This window comes from Catharus ustulatus, chromosome 6, assembly GCF_009819885.2.
Source record: "Catharus ustulatus isolate bCatUst1 chromosome 6, bCatUst1.pri.v2, whole genome shotgun sequence".
NCBI lineage: Eukaryota > Metazoa > Chordata > Aves > Passeriformes > Turdidae > Catharus > Catharus ustulatus.
The window spans coordinates 12,627,320-12,643,464 of NC_046226.1; the positions used below are offsets into that span (position 1 = coordinate 12,627,320).

At 38.0% G+C, this 16,145-nt stretch overlaps 1 protein-coding gene across 8 annotated transcripts in view; it reads right to left on the bottom strand.

Moving 5' to 3' along the window:
- The window catches only part of EML1 (EMAP like 1), a 128,457-nt gene that overhangs the window by 59,122 nt on the left and 53,190 nt on the right, over window positions 1–16,145 (bottom strand). The window lies entirely within an intron of this gene.

Consider the following 16,145-nt stretch of genomic DNA (forward strand, 5'->3'; position numbering starts at 1 on the left):
ACACACCCTTCCAGATTTTTCTGTCTCATATAGGTAATAGAAATACATTATAAATACATAAGTAATACATAAATACACTTTTTCAAGCTACCATACACAGGCTGAAGAACAGATATTGACCCAATCTGCTAACCCCTAGTTTATACCAACAGCTTTGAAAGCATTCCCTCTGATTGAAATAAAACCCCAAATAAATTCAGAATTACTCAGTAACTATAATCTAAGCCTGCAAGTTATTAAAATGGTCATTACTTTGCTTACAATTCACCCAATATTTGGAAGCAACCCACAGAAGCTTCAAGACTGTAAACCCTTGATAAGGACTACACACTCTTCCTACTCAAAACTAGTAATAAGAGTATTTTTCCTAAATGACCACTTTTGTTCCTATCACATAGAAACACAGTCTCTTATTACAACATCAAGTTAGGAGAAATAAGAAGAAAACAACATCAAAGACATCAAAGTCCATATCAAATAGGGAAATAATGAGCAGTTTTTAAAGAACATTGCAAAGTTTTATTTAATTAGGCCTTGAAACCTAAAAAAACCAAAAGTTAGGCAGTAACTTATTGGATGATAATAAGTAATGCTAGCCAAGGATCATAGCTTTTAATTCATGACTTAGTAAGTCATTCTGTAGCAAAAATGGATATATATGCTACTATCTGCAAGCATAATTGACTTCTCCCTCATTCCCAATTGAAGTCTGCAGCCCAAATTTCTTCTGTTAAAGCTGAGCTCACACTGTGAAGAAGGTGGTGTTTGTTTCCATTTCTTGTGTTCTTAATTACCATCCCTTCCAAACCAGAATTGTCCACTTTTGTAAAGGGCACAAAAGTTAAATGGTTTGTGTATAATAATAACTTCTGTTGAATTTTAAAACAAAGTTAAGTGTTTAAAAAAGGAAAACAACTGTTTCTAAGTGCATCTAAAAATGCTAAAGCATACAAAGTTTTAATCATAAGGGTCTAGGAAAAAATGGCATCAATTTTTTTTTTTTTTTTAAATCTGTTCGTTTCCAAACTACTCCAATACAGATTGGTTTTGAAATCTGTTAATCAGATCAGTTTTGGCTTCCTCATCCCTCACACCCTCAATAGCTATCTGTGGTTATCAAAACCTGAATTAGAAACACCTCGGAAACCATGTAATAATATTACATTGTTACATTACACTCCATAAATAGCTACAGGCTATTATAGTACACAGTGCTCGTTAATTCTGTTAAGGATATTTAGACCTTATTTAAAATATCAGTATTAGGATATTATTAGGCTGAATATAGTAGTAAGGTAAGTATCTGGCTCTGAATGAACTAAATCAGAATCAAGTTCCTGAAAAACATTAAAAAAACTTTCCCCATGACAAAGCTTTACAAACTTTGGCCTAATCAGACTTCTGCTCAACACAGGACTGTCCTGTAGCTATTACAGGTAATTAGTCCCCAAACTCAGAATAGCAGCTATGTTGGCAGCAGTAAGAGCTGCCTGCAGAACTTAACCTTTCCTCTACAAACAAAAGCCCCACACTCCTTTAATGACTTTACACTTTAACTCAGCTGGAAATAACATGGATTAGCATACTGGACAATAGGCAACCAAATCAAAAGCTTGATTTAACCAATACAAGCCAAATTCAAACTTCAGCCATTCTGCCAAATTCAATATAATCAGGAATAGTTTTCCTCTGAATTCACTCAAAAAGAAATAGCCAAATCCCAAAACCAGGGCAGTAAGGGAAACCCAGAGGGAAAATCAGTGAGTGTTGAAATGATCTACCCTTGCTACAAAAGAAAACATCCTCACTGAACTATCCATTTCACTAATTTTAAGTGTGTAGGAGCAGTAATTTTGCCCAGACATTAATCTTCAAGTGGTAAATCAGTGTCACTGGTTTATCTACAGTCCTGTAAGAAATCACTCCCTCTAATAACTAAGATGTCCAGTTCTCTCCCTTCTGCCCCCTTCCCCCATCTGTCACTGTGACTCTTCCCCTCACACCCTCACTGACCAACAGGCCCCAGCAAACCCTTTCTTGGCCACAACATCCATGCCTTCCACTCTCATTCTTGTAGGGTCCTGGCAACACAACCCTCATCTTTGCTGTAACCTACAGCTTGTTTGGTTTTTATGGTGGTTACCTCACTGGGTACACTTCCCTCCCAAAGATGCAGAAAAAAAATAATTTAACAGCTTTCAGTAAGATTGCAGCTGGAGACAAGATTGCTTACATTCCAGTACCACTTCACTTTACCTCCTCTTTGCATGTATGTACAAGTAAACTACAAAAGAGGCACAGAATACAATAAAACTACATTTTATGAAAAATGCAAAATTCAATTATAAAATAAGCATAATCTGGTTGTTAAGCAAGTTGAGGATGGAATGTTCATGCCATTGAGATCATTACATCCCAGTATGTTGAGCAATAAAGTTGCACTTTCAACACAGCCAAATAAGCAAAATGGTATGGTATCAGAAGAGAAAAAAAAAAACAATTAACACAATAAAACAACAATACAACAAAAGGAGTCACTGCAGATGCCACCTACTCTGCCCACACAAGCAAGAGTGGTGTTGTTAGCCTAATTTGTGACCTGCCTCTGCAGTGTACCATTCATCCTCACAGCAAAGGACATTTGCAAGGAATATTTTAGCACACATTTGTAATGAAATTTGGAAAGGCATATGAAGGAGACTGCAAACCCAGATAAATAGCCTTCAAGTGTTAGATCTCCTTATCAGTCACTACCACCCCTTGCCATGGATGGACAGAACAGACATCACACCACCTACACGGGCAGCATCAATAGCACAACAGAATTAATCATTACCTTTTTTCATCAATGGGAAGGAAAAGGACTTTACAGTGAAATTTATGCAACATGTTTTTTGAACCCTGAAGTGAGCCACTTTCTACAATGTTCACTTATTTTCACCAATTTTAAGGTAAGTCTAAATCATTGTCTCAAACATGTAAATCATAGAATGGTTTTGGATGGAAGAAACCTTAAAGATTCCTGCCCACCTGCAATGGGCAGGGTTAATCTACATCTCATGAGATAAATGCCACCTGCCTGGATAAATGTCCAAAATTAGATAAAACAAGGACATATCAATCAGATGCCTGATTTTTCATTGCAATACGTATTTGTGGTAAAACTTGGAAAAAAGAGTCGTTTATCATTTTTGCTTTGCTGAGATGCTACAAGTTTCAAAGGGAATGCAGCAAAAAGGGGAACGCAGTACATGCCTCTCTAAATTGTCCAACCAGCTAATCCATGATCTCATAGATTGGAAAGATTTCTCATGGCAAACTAAAAGACAATACTGAGTCAGATGATTAATCTGCTTCCAGAGTGTATTCCAGTTTTACAGCAATTTATTACTTGAGTTTAGCCAAATGTGAAGAAACAGCTGAAGCAAAGCCAACAACAGGACGTGTATGCTGTTTACAAGAGTGATTTCAATACTGTTTCATTGTATGTAGGCTAAAGCTAAATTACGTACTGACACCATTAGTTAGAAGGAAGCCTGTTAGATGCATGCTCTTTTCTCTGGATTCCTGCCTTCTGAAAAACCTAAATCTTAACTGTATGTTAACATGCATGAAATAATTAAAATAAGACTTGGCATTCTTTCCCCAGAAGAACTACTTTATTAAACATATTCCACCTTTGTTTTATGCAGACATTAATTTTGCGGCTATCTTGTCCAGCTCAGACCATAGCAGTTTGACCAGACAGTGGAAATATTCTCAAAAGACTGGTAAACAAATTTGAGTTTATTCAATCTACATAGTTTCTTTGGAGCACCAATTAACAGGACAAAACTGTACACGAAGTACTTCCAAAACTGATTGCAACTGTGGTAGCTAGACACCTTTTTATAATACATTTTAAAATCAGCATCTTGAAGTCTTTGCAGAGTTGTTGTTGTGTTTAGATACTCTGCAGGCCATCAGGAAAGAAAATGCAAGCCTTCTGAGGACAGCAAATTCCAGCAGTGGTCTTTGTCAAAAATGAAAGATAACCCACATGATGGAAAATATGGCAAGGGATGGTAGTGGAAAGGCAGCATCACCCGCACACAGAGCAGCTCTTCTTCTAGCATAAAGACATAGATTGTGCCAGCAAGCCTGAATTGAGCTCAACTGGTAGGAATATTTTTCATCACTGAGAGATTTCATTAAGTGTATCATATTCTGCACTTCTCTTGAAATCAGTTGGTACAAGTTTTTACATTCCTTGGAAATAGCTATGAACTTCAAGGCCACTACTACAGCCCTGTGAAACTGCACATGGATAGAAAGGAATTCTCCACCCTCAGCATGCAGCTAAGTCTGTGGCAGAACACAGCAGATGCTGAGAAAGCCATGCCATCAATTGAGAGAAAGTTAAAACCTGTATTTATGAAAAAATAAGAAAACAAAAAAATCACAATCCTGCAGATCAGGAGAATCATAGCTTGAATTTGACCCAGTATACAAGCAAGCAATTCAGAACACTGAAGATCCTACACTTCCAGAAACATCTTTCCACCCATAAAGGCCCATGGTTTTTGCACTTAACTGCAAAGCTGTCAGATGTGACACAAGTCACTCGGCACATGTTTGGCAAGTTCCCCTTCTCCTGCCCACATCATCACTGAGATCTCATGCAAGTAACTGAGATACTCCAACTACTTCCTTCAAGCATCCTGGGAGTAACACTACCACTAACTTTCAAATGACCTCTCTGCTCCACTTCTTTTGATACCTTATGTTTAGCTTGAAACTCTAAGAGAGCAGAAAAACATCCCTCTGTGGCAGGCATCTCCTACACCTTCCAAATCCTGCCCTCCCTTTTTGGTTCATTTCATGCATCTTTGAGTCAGGGTCACAGAAGTCAGGCAGGTAAGCTATTGGATAGATACACTTTTCTGAATTGACAGCAACAGAAAAAAAAAAAAACTGGGAAGAGACAATCATCCAACTTCTCTCAGAATGAACACAAGCAATTCATTGTTGCACAGAAACAGATGAATGCAGAGGAATGCAGCCATGATACTGTTTCCAGACTTTGAAGCAAGATTGGAGAGTACCAAGTATTCTCCTTGTATCACATTCTGTGGCATAATGTCAGCGGTCATTCGCAGACCAGAGTCTCTGTGCAAGGGAACAATTGGAAAATAAACCAGCAGGTTTAGTTTCCTTTGACGATGCCATGCCAAGCTCCTTTGTTTAAAAGATTAGTGTCGACAGTATTTCACAGACTAAATATCTTTCCTCTGCTCACTTTTCTAATGCAAAACACTGGACCATACCTGAAACACAGCAGCAGCTCTCCAGGTTTGTCTCCTGGGACAATGACAACACATATGGGCAACAGCTTATCATAAAGTCTGGTACACACTGGACTGGCTAGCCAGATTAGAGTTTTCCACTGTGAGAAGCACAGTGGATTTAAAGCCCAAAATAATGTTATCCTATTTAATCTTGTTACTTTGTGTGGTTAGGGGGAAAAAACAGGCAGAATCTTTTAACTACAGGTAAAACTGTAAATATTGTTGCTTTACGTGAAGTTTTGGAAATCAAAACTGGTTGCCAGCTGAATGTCTAATCCTCTAATTGTATTTTGCTATAAATGTATGTATAATAGGATAAAAGTGAAAGCATCATATATACTTTTTGAGATGGAAAATTTTGATTATGAGGAACAAGAACTCATGCCTAATATTTAAACCCAACACCTACAGGAACAATGCCTTGCCTATCTATAAGCTTATGTATGTATACATAAGTACCTTTTTGAACAGGTAGGACAACTCTTCAGTTCATTCTGTATTTTAATGCATGTTCTTAAGAGTGATTAGCAATGCAAGGAGGTGCCCTAGTTGGGTACAATCAGGTACATCTCACATTAAGTAATCTGAACAGCCCAGATTAGTTTTTCCATGTCCTCACAAGGTTTGTATGTGTAGGAGGAAATGGGAAGAAAACTCTATCCCACACTTCTGCCTGATGCCCTGTTCTGGATGTACTGGGAACCACAGTAGCAGTAAAGTACAGCATCAGCTTGTGAGAACAGATGACTTCTAAACCATTCTAATAAAAAAGAATAATACAAGTTTTTTTTGTCAACTTGTATTGACTACAGATGGTTTTTTTTGCGAACAGTATTTTCCTTACTCTAACACAGCTAGCTATTGCAACCCAGTATTTATAAAATCTTATTACTGTATTTCCCAACACTCACTGAGAAATAACTTGTCCTTTTACAGTTTTACCACTAGAAACTTAAAGACAGTGAATTTAATTTCCTAAAATTAGAGGAAGAATTTGAAAGGATAAATCCATAACAGCAATCATCACTCAGAGCCTCACAGCTGGGAGCACTGCATTCTTTAACAAAATGGGAAGAGCAGAAAATGACCTTAACAGAACATTCTCAGAAAGTTCCTCATGGCTAATTAGTTAGGAATCACTGTAGCAAAATTATAAGCATGTGCCCTTGACCTGCCTGTAGCTGACACTCTATAGCCAACAGCTTACTACTTTTTCCCAAACAGATGGTAAATGAGCTTCTATTTGGAACTCAATCAGTTAAAAATTATCTTCCCCAACAGTGCTGAAGAAGAAGACGGAAGAAATTTTTGACACACCAATAAATTAGAGGAATTTTACCCAGAAGAGGTCTATCAACATAAATGCTTTAACAGTTCAGAGCTGCTGTGCTGGCTCTGTTGAACACAGAAGTCGATAGAAAATGCTTTGGTCAGTTATGATTCCTCCACATTACGCTGGGACCAGCCCATATCATTGAAAAAGAAAAATAAACTCAAACCCCAGCATTGCAAACAGAAACCAGGAGACTAAAGATAATATTCCGCAGCATAATATTAATGCAAGGATAGTAGTTTGAAAAGGAAGGGACTCCATGGCACCTGCCTGGAGTTAAGAAGCTGAAGATGCAGCCTAACAAGAACTTCTAATGGAATAACCAGTAGGGTAATCAAGGTATCAGGGCAGAACAGCTGGGCTGTCTTTTACCATCTTCTATTCTCAGTGATGTGCTGAGAGTGTACTTGTATCACAGTCTCAAAACAAGAGAAGAAAAACAGATTGTGGAACATGGGAGAGCATCTCCAATGACTCTCCATGTCACAGCCATGGCTCAATGTCCAAGTCATCCAACAAAAGCTAAGAAGGAATGAATACAAATTCATCACATGATGTAAGGTAAAAAACCTTCAGCTTTTGTTTAGCACTACCAGACAAAAAGAACCAATTCAGATAAGATTTGTTTCTCCTAAATGTACTTAAAACCCCATGCAAATAAACACAACACATCAATTCACAAAAATAGTTCTCTTAGAAACTTTATAGTGTTTAGTTCAATATTTTTTCACTGCCATAAAAAACTGGATGACTCCATTTGGTTCTTCAAGTATGTCATGCATAAAAGCAGGAAGATTTCCTTGCAGTCAGGAGAGATTTAAAAGGCAAGAAAATTGATTTTAAACATATTTTGAAAGTTAACGATGTTAGTCCATGGTAATGCATTACAAGCAAATTCTATTTTTTTTCTTGTTTGTTGTGTATTTAAGTTATTTTACAAAAGAAAAGTTGATTCACACTATCACGAAACCCTAAGCTATATCAGCCAGTAGCTGATCTGCAGTTAAATGCAGCCTTTATGTTATATTAGAGACAGGACCATTTAAACACTTAAAAAACTACTTAGGCCAGCATACATTTTGTCATTTTCCTAATTTCCATATTCAATATTAAAATGGGAACTGATTTTCAAATTTACTTGGACCACTAGCTTTTTATCTATTTTTTTATAATCTACAGATTAATTAAAATTATAAACTTATCTATATATGGCTTTTTAAAAACAAATTGAAAAGACTATTGAACTTCAAAAGTACATAAGCAATTAAATACTTTTCCATTTATTTACAAATCACAAATTTACTAAACTGAGACTGCATCAAAAGTAAATAATCCATAGTTATCAATTTGAAATAGTTTATGTTTTATCTTGTTTCATAATAAGAAATAAGAGAACTAAGAATTGGAAAATCTCAGCCTCTAATCAACAGCATTTCTTTGTAAAATAAATACCACTCCCAAACATTGTACATTTACATTTCTTAAAGGCTAATCAGCTTTATTGTTTTCTGTAGACTCAAACTAAGGGATACAATACAAAGAGAATAAAACATTCCTCCTGCACCTGCAGAAGGGGCCATTGATGTCTAAAGCAGATTTATCACTTTTGCAAACTCTGGGTACTTGGTCTCAGCCAATGGTTTTACTTTCAGCAGTGGTTGGACTTTTCCTTAGAACTCTGTACCTTGTGAATATTTTAGTTTCTGAAATTAATGCAGTGTAAGGCTTCATTACAGGCTGTCACAAAGACAAATCACAATCTAAATATTTAAAGGAAGAATTATTTCAAATTTAGAAAACTATTATAAGTCTTCTTTTAAAACCTGTCATATTCAGTAGTGACTCCCACAGAAATATAGAATTTTTTCTAGAATGAGTAGTTAATCTAGTGCATGTGAGAATTAATTAGTGATAGCCTTGCTTGGATGGCAGAGGTAAAGAAGCATCCAGGATGCCCATAACAGACTGGAATTTTACCCACACTCTCCATCTTCAGCTAGGGTAAAGTCTTCCCTTCACTTAGTTCTGACAAACAGAATACAATATAATAATATAATTATTAGTAATATACTTTCTTATTGTAGACTCTTTCCATTACATATTCCCACTCTCCAGCAAAAAAATCTTTGCTGACATAAATACAGAAAGAGCAAACTGCCCTTGCCAAGGACTCAAACACAGTCAGAGACACCACATTTGATACAGTATTTGATGGTATTAACCAGGAAGATAACAGCTTCAAGGTTGATTAGAAGAAGGAAGAAAAAAATCCCTTTATTTGCTATCCTTAAATAAAAAGTTAATTCAGGTTTATTTCAGGAAACAGAGAAACACATACAATGTGAAAAAGTATTTGCTTAAAAATACGACTCCTCTAATCGAAGACAATTTGCATTCTTTTTATTTTGATTGGGTTCCCTAGCATATTCTTATTTCACCACAATAGGATGCACAGCATTGTCACAAATTTCACCCAGCTGTGATGCCATTCCCAGCACACTGTGCAAGTGTGGTCCTGCCACCCTGTGAGAACGAGTGAGTTATATTCCAAGGCTTGCTCCATCCTCTGCAATACTTGGAAATGCTACAGCACATTGCCTATTTTTAAAAGAAACTCAGGCTTTCATGGAGGAGGAGATGGAGGGGGAGAGAGATAAGTTATTTTATATCTTTCATGTTGGGTGAAAAAAGTTTACAAATACGCTTTGATCAACGAATGCAATATTGTCTCTCCCCAGGGCTACGGAGAGCCCTCAGTAAAAGCGACAGAGTCAGCAGATGTCTGGTCTGCCCTTGGCTGGGAACAAGCCCCAGGCCAAGGTCCAAGCAGAGCCTGGCTCATGACCATTCCTCTCCTTCAAGGACTTTGTGGGACTGATTTCCTTCTGGTGGCAGTCAGTACTTCTCCCGTATGCATTTTCACTTGAGAGATTAGATGGGTGAAGGCTGTGCAGAGCAAATCCTTTTCCAAAAGCCATCTCCTAATATCACTGTGCTGAAGGACTAGTGTGAACAAACCCTGCAGAAAGCCTGGCTGATAAGGCACTTGTAACCCTGTGATTACTGAGAATCTGAGCTTCAACCTTCATAATAAAATGGAGCTTATCAGCAAAGACAAACCTTTAAGGCTAATACAGCCACTAAGCTTTAGAGCAAGCGTTCTCTTATGCTTTCTTAGCTCTGGATGTGGGTGGACCTCACTTAAGTCAGACTTCTGTATGCAAGTGAACAGACACAAGTTAGGTCAAGTACAGCCACTTGAACTAATGAATTTAGTATTTTAAAGGCAAAGTTTAACAATACAATCTTTACTTACAACTCAAGAAGGAACATTTTTCAAAGTGGTCCTGCATGTAGATTAGTGGTCTGCAGGTACGTAAAGATTATTGCAGTGATAAGGTTTGCCCAAAACAACATTCAGGTACAGTAAACTTCCTCAACACAGCACAGAGCAGTGATTTTCATGGGCAGTAAACTGAGCACCACATTGAACTTGAAAATCACTAGACTTACCAGAGACAGAAAAAAAGTTGAAACCGGTTGGAAAATATTTCTCCCAACTCCACTGAAGAGATAGTTCAGAAAACAGTATTGGTTCACAGCACATATATTTTTAAAGTCAACCATGGCAAGCAGGAGATGCCTTTTTCAAAATATCCTTCATTTTAGCAGAAGACAATCACGGTTGAAGCCTAGTACAATACAGCTTCTTCACAAAAATACCTAGTAACATAAAAGCCACAAACTTAATACACAAGCTCATGGCAGGATACACAGATCAGATGGTCATATTTCAAGTATTTAGCATGACCACTCAGGAAATCCCCCAGAAGTCAGGCTCTTTCCATGGCAGAGAGGTCCAACTCCCAGAGTTACAGCTTTCCTGAGCCAGTGACCCAACTCCTGGCCTTCAATGGTCTTATTTGTAACAGTTTCCAAATGTTGTTTCTTCACCAAAACCCAGCATTCAGTATTAGTAAAGCCAAAAGTTGAAAAGAAAAGAAAACTGATCCAGTTATCAGGAATCCTGTTACACCTCAGCCAACAAGCAACTGCTGTTGCAGTGAGCCCACTAAGACAAAGGGGTCACATACTCAGGCATATCTATCCACACCTCTCCTTTTCTTCCTTTTAGATGGAAACAAGACAGCTTTGTAGGCCCACTATCAAATTAAAAAAAAAAAAAAGAAAAAAAAAGAAAAAACAAAACAAAACCTAAAGCAAAGAAACAAACAACTTGCTCCTCAAAAAATCCACACAAGAATAAACCCAAACCCAAATGGGTAACTGAAAACACATTTTGAGAATTCATTCACAGAGTGCGATAGTTCTGCTTCCCTAATCATTAAAGAAGAAAAATATTTTTTCCTACTGTGTTGAACCAAAGTGGTTCAATACCCTACTAGCTCCCTTTGCATGCAAAAAAGGTTTTCGAACTGCACATCAAATTTACTGGTTTCATATTTACCGCATTCTAAAATTACATTAAATAGGTTTATTGGATTTATCTGACTCCAGGGAAGTCTGTCTTCTGGAATGAATGAGGCCTAATTCCTACAAAAATTATATGGAATGATTAAGTAATTTTAAAAAACTTATAACACATGAATAAAACAGTTTTAAGCTTCATTATTCAGCCTTAGTTTATACATTTTCTTACTTCCCAGAGCTTAAAAAGGAAAGTTAAATAATTTTTCTAATTTTTTCAGAGATGCTAGAGCTTTCTGTTTGCCACTTCATCCACAAAACAACCAACAGCAAAGAGAATGCATTAGCATCCATGGATCTGTATCAGATGATTTTTAAAAACCCATTTTTTTTCATGGACAAGTGCTTACAGAAAAAAGGTGAGCCCCTAGAATTTTCAAAGCATTTCTTCACAAACTCTGCAAGAGACTACCCTCTCATGGTGCAGGTTCTGGAGTCTTCTCTTCAATCTGCTCAGTGGCTGCTGAGGTACCAGAACAGAGTGCCCAGAGAAGCTCCAGATGTCCCATATTTAGAAATGTTCAAGGTCAGGTTAGATGGGACTTTAAGAAACCTGATCTAATGGAAGGTGTCCCCTACCTCCATCATCAGTAAAATCTAACAGCCCTACCCCTGCAGCCCTCAGTCAGGGCTAAGGACTGCCCAGTCAGGCATGGCAAAGGCTGGAGGACATTCAGTTGTGCTGCTGAGACCTGTACACAAAGCCTGATCAGCATCAGTGCTGTGAGAGATTACAGTCCACTCAGCAGAAACATCTGCTGTTTTGGCAGCTCCCATCTGATTTCTGAAGGACTTGGAGCCTGGCAAACGGGACAGGGCAGCGGTGGGATGGGAAAAGGGTCTCCCCAACAGGTCCTCCAGAAGTCAGCCTGACCTTCTCTCAGGAAATCAAAATAGTATTAAAAATTTGCAAAGAAAATAATATCTAAAAATTGCCAGTACAGACCAGGCTCTCACAACTACCTCTTTGCTCACAGACAAGTTCCTACAATACAGGCAGCTGTTGCTACTCCCACCTTCATGAAAAAGATTGCCCCATATCTCAAGTCAGTACACGCAGGGATACCTTCACATCTGAGCTGCACTCAGGAGTTGTGGTCCCAGAGCACAGGGCAATTACCACCAGCAGGTACTAGAGAGAGCTGGCAATACTGCCAGGCTGGAAGCTCAGGGAGCTTCAGCAGCAAGGATTGGTCTCTATTTGTTGTGGGAAAGAGCTGGGATCCAGTGTACAGGTGGAAAGTATGGAATCAGGCTCCCAGATGGCACAGCACACAGAACATGGACAAAATCCAATGGCAATAGGAAACATGGCAATAGGAAAGGCACAGTTGCCACTAACTGAACCCAATTCTACTGCCATCACTACATTTGGCCTGCTGATGATACACTGTCAAATTAAGCTGAAGATTCCCAAATCCCACAGGAATACTAAATGCCATGTATTGTCTTCTGTCTTATTTGTATCTCCCCATAATTCATTTTTCTGTGAGTAGTCATAACATTCATACACTACAGGTAGGTTAAGGCCCTGCTTCATCTTCACTCCCTTTTCCCATGTTTCCTTCTCCTCCTCAATGCAAATTACAAAACTCACCCTCTCCTTTTGCAGTATTCCTGCATCCTTGACAGGTTGTGAAGGCAGTAAGGGTAATGTTCAGAACACACAGTGCAAGAAAAAGCCTATTATTCCTGAAAATTAATTTGAAAGTGAAGAAACAAGACACTGGGTAAGCCATTGCACACAGTTCTAAGATTATACCCATAACATGCTATATTAAGGACTTCTTAACGAGGCAAAGGAGTTATTCAGAAAAAGAAATGAGAGTGCCAGTAGCTTTCCCCAGATTCCCTTGAATTATTTCAAACACATACAATCCATTTTCACATTAAAACTTCTGCTTTACGCAACTGTTCAGAGGGCTTCATCTTCATTGCAACATTGCTTAAAGAAAAATGGATACAAACCTGCATATCATTCATATCTAATGCCTTGCCAACCCACACCTTCTTTTTACTATCTAATTATGTGCAAGCCTGTCAAAAGTGTCAAAAGCTTTTTTTTAAAGCTGCTACTTTTATCATCTGAAAGATGTCACCACTTTAACAACACTCATTTGTTTCCCAAGGTTTGTGCCTCCAAAAGGTCAGAAGAATTCCCTGGACCTCACTGCACTTTGCACCAGTCACCTTGAGAGGAGCCTTGAGGGACTGAGCATATTTGACTGCTTCCCAGTTCTATTCCCACAGCTGTGGAAGTGGGAATTCTGTTCATACAGATTGCACAATATGATAACTGGCATTTAGTATGCAGTGCTCAACCACAGCTTGCTAAAGGACAGGTAACACGGACTCGTAAGAGCAATGTGTCAATTTTTCCCAGTCATAACTGGAAAAAAAGAGGAAAGATTTCACAACTGTGCAAGTTGCTGACTTATCAGCAGAGTAATAGAATTGCTGTTTGCAGCAAAAAGTGACTTAAAATTTTTATATAGGTCTACCTATATATGCAGCAGAACAAAAGGTACTCCAATAAACTGCATGTAAAACCAAGTAATTTACACTTCTTAAGATAAATTAAGTTTCTAAAAACAAAATCTTGCTACTACATTTATAGTAAAGATAAAGCTTCCACAGTGCACAGTAGAACACAGACAGTTTGGTAAACTGAGCAATGGCTGCATGACACCAATTTTTTAAAATCACTTTATGTATTTTAACCACTACTAAATCTATTAAACCTAGTTAATACAAACCAGTGTAGTGTCAGAAGTGCTCTATGCCAGAAACTAGCCAAACAGAAAGACTTTCACCATATCATAATCAAAGTATTTGAAATAGCTTTTTTTCCTCCCTGATGTATTATCCTACTTCTGATTCCATACAACAAGACACTTTAAGGGAGGCAGACTGGAAAAAGTTGGGAATAGCCAGGAAAAGGTAGCCTGTATCTATTTTGTTCTTGGGGGAAGCACACCAGCAGTGCTGAGACAGAGCCTTGCTCAGAAAGGTGAAGGTAAGGTGCTTGCTGTTTGGGATACAGACTGCCATGGACTTGGCAATTGTTTGCTCACTGAGCATGGGACTGATAGATAATATGTAGAATCAGAACCACAAAGAATGAAAAACTTCAACTGGAGTTTTTGCCCCCACCCAAATAGCTTTCTTTGCCTTTTCTGGTATTTGTCAGTGGCCCATTGGGCAACATCTAAGCAAACTGGGCTGCAACATCTCCCTCTTGAATCTCTTGTTCCACTTCTTAAATGGATTAACCAGTTCCTAATGCCAGATATTAAAACACTGACAAAATGCATGTGGCTTTCCACACCACTGATTTCAGCAATTGTTCTAAATTACAACCAAACCACAAAAGAGACAGTCTTAGCAATTCTGAAATTTTAGAGTCTTTACTAAAAATCAGCTGTTTCACTTCTGTTAAAATATCTGCATGATGGAAAGAAAGAAAATGTCAAAACTTTATTATCCTTCTCCTTGCCTCCAGAGAGGCTTCAGCCAGGCAACAGCTACTTCAAAGCTTCACATCACACATGCCTAGAGACTTAAACCAAGAGAAGCAACTGCCAAATTCAGGAGGCAGTAAAAGGCTTACATTTAGAGGGCTCCCTGAGGCTAAACATTTTTTGAAATTAAAAACTGAAGTATAAAAACTAGAAAGGAGAAAAAGCCCTGAAGTTACCCCCTCCTGGAACAATATGCACACAAATCTCTCATAACCTTCTGAGTCACAACTACCAAGGTTAATAACCCAGCATCAACCAAATGGTTTCTGGGCTTCACAAAATCCTATAGAGCCTTGCAGGAATCACTGGAACTGCCTTAGGCTTATTTAATCTCGGAAATAACGAAGAGTAAACAAACAGGGCACAACTACTCTCTCTCAAGTGCAAATTTTTTAATCCAGGTCTTCCTATATGGGACCACTGAAGATGATTACTAGCTCCTGCAAGAGTATTTGTGTTTAAATTCCTCAGTGCACAGAAATCTTGTGGATCTTCCTCTTCTCCTTGCAATAAGTCAAAAGAATGCCCAGACTTGGTTCTGAGAACAGATCAGCAGCATCACACTGATGATGTTTGTTACTGATTAATTCTGGTTTTAGGGTATGCCTTTTCCTGAAAAGTTATGGAATAATCTGATGAACATGCCCCTGAAACAAGTGTGTTCCCAACTAGAATAATGTAAGAAAGAAGAGATCATTATTCTTTTGATAGAAATTTCACTTCTGTCTCAAAACTATAAAGGAAAATTCTAAGACATACAAAGTCACAAAGTTAAAAAGTGCAAGAAAAATGGTTGGCAATATTCAATTACTAATTAAAATTTCACTTTATAAAAATATTGAGCACACCTGTGTGCCTGGGGCTAACTATTATTTTTTTTTTAATTGAATGTGATATCATATTCTGAAAAGCACATAAAAAGGATTACAAAAAAGATTGAGATTCATAGTTTCCAGGGAGGGAAAAAACCAACAAAACACACACAGACACACATGAGAAGCGACCACAAAAACTAAACATTCACCAAAGACAGGAATCTCAATGGTAAAAAATTTATGTTAGTTCACTCTGCTCAGAATGGGTAGGTGGACTGGAAATTAAATTTATGATGCATAGGTAATTTTCCACCTCTATGAACTTTAATTTAGTTTTCAATCATGTTTGTAGCAGTCAAAAAGTAGTTTGTGTTTTTATTAGTCTTCAGCAGCTGCATGTCTCTCCCTTGTACTGCTTATGCATTGTTTTAAAAGTTTGCCTACCACCACTATGCCTGGCACAAGACAGAAAAATGGGGATCACTTCTACCTGCTACAATACATAACAGATGGGCAACACTTCTAACTTGGATTAATTTATTGACGCTGTGCAACACATGGTGCCACAAGCAGCTGCAATGACAAAAGCAAGGGTGCAGTTCCACAAGACACAATGGCCATTCTAGCAGCCCCCAGTCTGCCTGCAGCACCCACTTCTCCT